This window comes from Panthera pardus, unplaced genomic scaffold, assembly GCF_024362965.1.
Source record: "Panthera pardus isolate Hobbes unplaced genomic scaffold, ASM2436296v1 HiC_scaffold_4, whole genome shotgun sequence".
Taxonomy (NCBI): domain Eukaryota; kingdom Metazoa; phylum Chordata; class Mammalia; order Carnivora; family Felidae; genus Panthera; species Panthera pardus.
In genome coordinates, this window is record NW_026526969.1 from 10566516 (window position 1) to 10574982 (window position 8467).

Genomic DNA, 8467 nt, shown 5'->3' on the forward strand with positions numbered 1-8467 from the left:
ATGTATATAATACGTTAGGTAAAATCTCCCATAGACCAAAAGTATCTGTGATTCAAACTTAAAAAAAAAAAAACAACTAAAAATTCCAGAAATGAACTGTTAGCGATTGAATTGTGTCCCCCCAAATTCATTTGCTGAAGCCCTAACCCCCAAATGTGACCATTTGGAGATTGGGCCTTGAGGGAGGTAATTAAGGTTAAATGAGGTCATAAGGGTAGGACCTTCATCTGATGGGACTGATCTCTTTATAAGAAGAGGAAGAGACACCATAGATCTTTCTCTTTCCACATGGGCACAGAAAATAGGGCATGTGGGGACACAGGAAGAAGGTGACAGTCTACAAGCAAGGAAGGAAAGGCCTCAACCAGAAACTAGCTCTAAGCTAACTCTAACTAGCTCTAACCAGAAACTAAGCACCTTGATCTTAGACTCAGCTTCTGGAACTGTCAGAAAACAATTTTCTGTCATTTAAGCCACTTAGTTTGTACTGTTTTGTTATGGTAGCTAGAGCAGACTAATACAGAAACATTGCAAAAATCCCCTCAACTGTTTTCACAGGCTCGTGGCACTTAATACATTACAAAGTACACGGAGTAGGCAATAGGCATTTGCCAAGTGAGTGGTAAAGAGACAACTCAGGGGACACCTGGTCCATGAGGTCGTGCAGTGGGCTGGGAGATGGGACCAGTTACCAGGTGATGACCTCTCCTCTATCTGGAAACTGCAGTTGCTCAGCTAATTTAGGGCCTCTCTACTTTATGGGAAGACTCTGCAAAGGTTGGATGATGACCCTAAAACAGCTTGAACTTGAAAATAAAAATGAGAACACTTGATCTTTTTTTCCACATGCTCTTCCCTGACCTACTTCCTTCTTTAGCTGAAGAGTAAAGGCAGGATGACAAGCCAAGTTCACCCGCACTCTTGACCCGATGTTCATGGCAACCCCTTCTTGAAGAAGATGCATGGCCAGTTCTTTGGTTACAAATTGCAGCCCCTTTGGATATTGGGAGAAGGCCTGCACTGAGCAAAATTATAAAGAAGGATTTGCTTGTTTTCAGTGTGACTTCTTCTTAGCCCACACGTGCCAACCACTCCCAAGTTACCTGGCTGCCTCACCGCACATCTGATCTGACGAAATAATCCTCAGTAAAGTCTTAGAGATTAAGATTTAGTGACTGATACTGGCCATGCTATAGGTTAGGTTTGACAGAATTTACACATAGAAGCTATTTCTTTCTTTCTAGGTTTCCTAGCTGAAATTTGAGTAACTCGCAGCAGGTTAATAATGGCACTTAAGCTAGAGAGATGGTCCCAGTGGCCAGACTTTCTGAATAAGAAGTATACAAATAATGAGCAAAAGTTTAGGATGCTTTTCCACTTAATTATGTTATTTCTATTAAAATAGAAGGTTTTATTAAAATAGTCAATTAGCTAATAGGAATCTTGCTAATAATTGTATGGTTTGCCTTTGGAAGGATGATCTATAATTCGGAGCATAATTTAAGAAAATGCACATACTTTGCTCAGTGACGATTTGCTGTCCCCACCGTCTGGTTATATTGCAAATTTGAGAAGAATGGCACAATCTAACTCAGCCAGTTGGAGGATTGTAGGAGGAAACCTACAATTTTCCATACTTTCATAGGTTTTGAACTCCCTGAAACCTGTTTTTACTATAAATTTAGCTGCCTTACCCAACCCTAATGCTTTCATTTATACTTAACACTCTCCCTGTTCATCCAGGAGGCATCTTTCCCACTCCCAGTCAACTGAACTACTTTTTATAAAAATTCAAACTGTACTTTTAATTATTTTTAGTAAAGCTAAAATGTCATAGTTAAAAATACATTTTAACAGGGGCGCCTGCCTGGCTGGCTCAGTTGTTGGATCATGTGACTCTTGATCTCACGGTTGTAGGTTCGAGCCCCACATTGGGTATAGAGATTACTTTAAAAAGTAAAATCTTTAAAAAATAAATAAAAATAAAAAATATATTTTAGCAGACTTCCAGTTAAAGATAGCAGAGTCAAGATAAGTTTTACCCTACCCTTTTTACTTAAAACCCACAAAAAACAAGAATAACAAAACATGAGGGAGAGGAGACATAATCTTTAATGAAGTGAGGGAGCAGCTACCACCCCCGGCATGGACTTTGACATTGGACTTAAATGCAGGATACACCCGAGGAAGCAAGTTACGGGTGTCCTCAAGGATACAGTTCACATGCCTGTTTTGAAAAAATAGATGGGGTTCCTGGGTGGCTCAGTCAGTTGAGCTTCCAACTCTTGATTTCAGCTCAGGTCATGATCTCATGGTTGGTGAGACCGAGCCCTGAGTGGAGCTCTGTGCTTATAGTGTGGAGCCTGCTTAGGATTCTCTCCCTCTCTCTCTTCCTGTCTCAGACTTGCGTCCATGCGCACTCTCTCTCTCACTCTCTCAAAATAAACATTAATAAATGTTTAAAAAATATTAAAAATAAATGTTTTTAAAGATAAAAATAAAAGTAGATCCCTCCTACTTCGTATCATATACAAGAATAAACTCCCACTGGATCGACTATCTAAAAAGCTATCAACACCTCAAGAAACAACAAATGTTGGAAAGGATTTAGAGAAAGAAAAAGGAACCCTTGTGCACTGTTGGTAGGAATGCAAACAGTGCAGCCACTGTGGAAAACAGTATGGAGATTCCTCAAAAAATTAAAAATAGAACTACCATAGGATCCAATAATTCCACTCCTGGGTATTTACCCCCCAAATTACAAAAGCACTAATTTGAAAAGATATATGCACCCCTATGTGAATTGAAGCATTATTTACAGTAACCAAATTATGGAAGCAGCCCAAATGTCCATCAATTGACAAATGGGTAAAGAAGATGTGGTTATATATATATATATATATATATATATGTATACATATATATATATATATACGTATATATATATATATGTAATGGAATATTACTTGACCATAAAAAAGAATGAAATCTTGCCATTTGCAACAACATGGTTGGAGCTAGAGAATATAATGCTAAGTGAAATAAGTTAGTCAGAGAAAGATAAGTACCATATGATTTCATTCATATGTGGAATTTAAGAAACAAAATTAATGAACAAAGAAAAAAAGAGACAAGCCAAGAAAGAGACTGTAAAGAACAAACTGCTGGTTTACCAGAGGGAAGTAGGTGGGGCGGGGGGGGGAGTGAGTGAAGGAGATTAAGGTACACTTATTATGATGAGCACTGAATAATGTATAGAAGTGCTGAATCACTATATTGTACACCTAAAACTAACAACACTGAATGTTAGCTAACTGTACTGTAATTAAAATTCAATTTTTTAAAAAAATTAAAAAGCTATATAAATCTAAACTTATGTAAATAAAATCCTACAAGGACTAAAATAAAACATGCATAAGTATCCAGTAAATTAGTAATTATATAAATAAACATGTATTAAATTGTAAAAATTAAAATTAAAAAAAAAACATGGATGGACTCCTCTTGAACCTGGATGTAGGGAAAGGCTTTTAACTGTGATTCACAACCTCAATGCGATAAAAGAAAAATTAATAAATTCAATTACATTAAAGAAGACTTCCTCATATATATAAAGTTAAAAGGCAGCTAACAACCTTGGAAAATCATTTCAACATACATCACAGGTAATGAGTTAATATATGTATTATATAAACAACTATTTTCAAATGGGGGAATATTTAAAAACCATGAAATAAAAATGGGCAAAAGCATGAATCAACAATTCACAGAAAAAGATACAAAAATGGTCCTTATATGTATAAAGATATGCTCAACCTTATTCATGATGAGAGAAATGCCAATGAAAACTACATAGAGATACCATTTCTCATCATTGGATTGACAGAAATTAGGAAGCATTACAACACACAGTGTTGGTGTGACTGCAGGGAAATAGGCTCTCTTACAGATTACTGATGTGAGTGCAAATCGTTACAACCCTCATAAAGGGAATTTGTCTAGCTAACAAAACCACATATGCTTTTACCTTTTGACCCAGCAATTCCACTTCTGAGGATTTTCTCTGGAGATACACTCCAACGATAGAAAATACTAGAAACAACCTAGTTATACACACACAGCAGAGTGATGGAATAAACTGGTACAGTCACACAATGGAGTACTATGCAACTGTAAAAAATGAAGAAGATCTCTAATCATTGATTGAGCATGATTTCTAGGATGTAGGTTAAGTGAAAAAAAAGTAAAGCATGTAAAAGCATCTACAGTATGCTGTCTTTTGTGAAAAGAAGAGAGTAAATTAGGAAATATGTATCTTTCTATCTACTCATTTGACCAAAGAGAAATACTAGAAACTAGAAACTAACGAGATTGGTTACCTACAGGATATGATTGGAAATGGAGAGAAAAGGGTAGAGGGAATGAGAGGGAGAATGACACTTTTTCAAATATAACTTTTTGTTCAATCCCTAGCTTTGGAACCACCTTAATATTTCACACAGAAAGAAAGAATTTAAAAAGGAAGAAAGCAAGGAAGGAAGGAAGAAAATCCGCAAGGATGGGGGAGGAATTTCAAAACTGAATACAAACAAAAACAAACTGAACCATAATTCAAATGAATAACGTGACCACACTGAAATGGAGGAAAAAGAACTAACCCAATTAACTTTTGAACACAGTATTTGGACTCAATACTCTTGGGCTAAAAACAAAAACAAAAACAAAACCCACTAAATAAATATTGAACTCTAATTAGCAGGCTTCATTTTCTCAGAGGCATGAGCTAGCAATTCTGAAATTACTTTCTGAATATTCTAGGATTGAGCTAATAAGTACATTTATTGTGGATAATGGATATCAGGTTTATTACCATCGGAAAAAGGAGTTACAAATATGGAAAGAGAGAATCAGAGAATGGACCCTCTAGCATTATGTTGAAATGGGCAGTATTGGTGTAAACTTGTAGGTTTTAGTCCAGATAAATATAGAAATGGATATAGATTGTGAGGGCATGTATGTGTATGCATGCATGTATGTACATACATATGATGATTCAGATTTCTGTAAATCTCAGTTCTGTTTGCTGAGAGAAGCACTAACACCCCACCAACAATGAACACACCTCGTGCCCAGATCTTGGTTTCGAAGTACTATTCTCCACCAAGAAACCAGGGCTCTTTGGAACAATGTCTGGCCCCAGTCTGGAAAGGAAAAATGTAAGATAAGCCTGGGCTATCGTGTGCCAAGAAGGAAAGAAAACAATAGTAAAGAAATGCTCCAGGAATTATCGATACACGTCAAAAGGACACAGTAGCCAGCTTGAAGGTGTTCCTGGTGGCAAAACGGGGCAAGTTGAGCATCAAAATAAATGGTAATGGCAAAGGATTATAACCTATTGAATCCATGAATCCATATTGATATAAATAAATAATAGGGGGAAGAAAAGTTCTCCCTTTTTATAAATCTAATGTTTTTTATGTTTCTGTACTGATTTTTTCAGTAGTTTAATGGAGACAGAATTCATATACTGTACAATTCACCCATTTAAAGTATATAGTTGAGGGACACCTGGGTGGCTTAGTCGGTTAAGCAGCCAACTCTTGATTTCAGCTCAGGTCATGATCTTGTGGTTTGTGGGATCGAGCTCCAGGTTGAGCTCTGCACAGATCTTGCTTGGATTTCACGGATTCTCTCTCTTCCTGTCTCTCTGTTCCTCCCTGCCTCAAAATAAATAAATAAATGTATATATAATATGTTACATATATATTATACTTATTATACTTATATATTATATATATATATATATATATATATATATATATATATATATATATATATACACACTTAAAATAAAGTATACAGTTAAGTGGTTTTAGTATACTCACAGAGTTGTGCAGCCATGACCACATCTAATTTTAGAGTATCTTTATCACCCTAGAAGGAAACCGTGTCCCCATCAGCATTCTTCCCTTCTGACCCCATCCTCGGCCCCAGGCTGGTCTATTCTCTATCTTTGTAGATTTTTCTACTCTGAACATCTCATGTGAATGGATTCACACAGTATGTGGTCATTTGTCACTGGCTTCTCTCATTTGTGTCTTCAAAGTTAACTCATGTTGTAGCATGTATCATTACTTTACCCTTTTTTATTGCCAAATAATATTCCACTGTATAGACATACCATATTTTGTTTATCCATTCATCAGTTGGTGGACATATGGATTATTTCCACTATTTAGCTAGTATGAATAAATATATGAACTATGTATACAAGTTTTTATGTGTACAGATTCATGAAAATTCATGTACATATTTTTATGTGGATCTATGTTTTCATTTCTCCTTGGTAGATTTCTTTAGGAGTGATTTTGCTGGCATATGGTAACTCTGTGTTTAACATTTTGAAGAACTGCCAAGCTGTTTTCCACAGCAGCTTCACTCCTTTCACATTTTGCATTTTATATTCCCACTAGCAAAATATGAGTGTTCCAGTTTCTCCTTATCCCATTATTATCTGTCTGTTTGATGATAGCTGTCCTGCTGAGTGTGAAATGGTATCTCGTTGTGGTTTTGAATTTCGTTTCACTAATGACTAATGATGCTGAGCATCTTTTCATACATCTACTGTCCATTTGTAGGTCCTCTTTGGAGAAAAGCCTATCCAGATCCTTTCCCATTTTTTATTGGGTTATTGATCTTTTTATTATTGAGTTGTAGCAGCTCTTTGTGTACTCTAGATACAAGTCACTTATCAGGTATATGATTTGAAAATATTTTTTTCCATTCTGTGGGTGAGTGGTCTTTTCACTTTCTTGGTTGCATTATTTGCAACACAAATGTTTTTAATTAAAAAAATATTTATTTATTTGAGAGAGAACAAATAAGAGGTACAGAGAGAGGGGGGACAGAGGATCCAAAGTGTGCCTTGTGCTGAAAACAGAGAACTTGACATTGGGCTCAAACTCACAAACTATGAGATCATGACCTGAGCCAAAGTTGGACACTTAACCAACTAAGCCACCTAGGTGCCCCAATGTTTTTAATTTTGATGAAGTCCAATTATCTATATTTTCTTTTGTCATTTGTATTTTTGGTGCCTTATCTAAGAAGGCATTGCCTAACCCAAGGTCTTGAAGATCTACTCTAATGTTTTCTTCTAATAGTTGTATTTTTAACTCCTAAATTTGGGACTTTGGTCCTTTTTTTTTTTTTTTTTTTTTTTTTTTAGCATCGTATAATATAAGGCATCCAACTTCATTCTTCTGCTTATGGATATCCAATTGTTCAACACCATTTTGGAAAAGACTCATCTTTCCCACTGAATTGTCTTGGCACTCTTGCTGAAAACCAAGTGACCATAAATTTAAAAGTTTATCTCTGGACTTTCAATTCTGTACTACTCATCTGTACATTTATCCTTTAATGCCAGTACCACACTGTTTTGATTAGTGTAGCTTTGAAGTAAGTTTTAAAATTAGAAAGTGTTAGTTCTCCAACATTGTTCTTCTTTTTCAAGATTGTTTTGGTTGCCCTGGGACTCTGGCATTTCTATTATCAATTTTAGAGTCAGCTTCTTAATTCTTGTTAATTTCTGCAAAAAAAAAAAAAAAAAGCCAGCTAGGATTCTGATAGGAATTATGTTGACTCTATAGATAAATTTGGGGAAGTATTACCATCTTTAGAATGCTAAGTTTTCTGGTTCATGAACATGGGATATCTTTTTATTTATTTAGACAATCTTTAATTTCAGAAAGCTTTTTTTTTTTTTTTTTTTTTTTTTACTGTTGAAAGTCAACTTATAATTGCAGAAGGAATGATGATATTAAAAGATCGTCATTTGGCAGTCATCCTTTGGCAGTAATGATTGATTTGGGCGAGAATCATCCATGAATACTAAAACGAGTGGGTTAAAGTTTGAGAGGTAACAAGATATTTACATACTCTCAAAGTATCTCCTCAAATGATACTTGTTAATCAAGGGGAAGCTGAAATAGTATCTTTGCAGTGGAGAAATGCTGTAGGCACCACCTTAACCTTACTTTCTCATTTAATCCTCCTGCCAAAATTCATTGAAAGACACCCTGCCTTTAACCCCATTCTACAGATGAGGCACCTAAGGCCTATAGAGACAAAGTAACGTGCACAAGGTTACACACCTAATAATTGAAGTTTTTCTGATCCCAAAGCCTGTGTTCTTAATTGCAATGTTATACTGAACATTTTATTCCTGCCAACAAGTCTATTGTGTCAATAATTTATTTAAGTGGAGAAGTGTCAATATTGTTCTGAACGAAAGTCATTTGTCTATCAATAAAAGTCACAAATAATGGCTCTTTATGCAAACATCCTCCTTGGACGCTTAGCCAGGAAAGAACATCTCTCTTGAGAAATTTGTCTGTGTTGTTTTATCAGACAACTCATTTCTCTTTTTTCTTCTCTGCCAGGGAACTCAGGCTAAAATAAATGC

General features: G+C 35.6%; 1 long non-coding RNA gene across 1 annotated transcript in view; it reads left to right on the top strand.

Moving 5' to 3' along the window:
- LOC109251217 (uncharacterized) overlaps positions 1-4726 on the top strand; it is a 31818-nt gene extending 27092 nt beyond the window's left edge. Inside the window, exon 3 of the long non-coding RNA XR_002073412.2 lies at positions 4474-4726. This is a non-coding gene — a long non-coding RNA (uncharacterized LOC109251217). The remainder of the gene's footprint in view (positions 1-4473) is intronic.
- The last annotated feature ends 3741 nt before the right edge of the window (positions 4727-8467 follow it).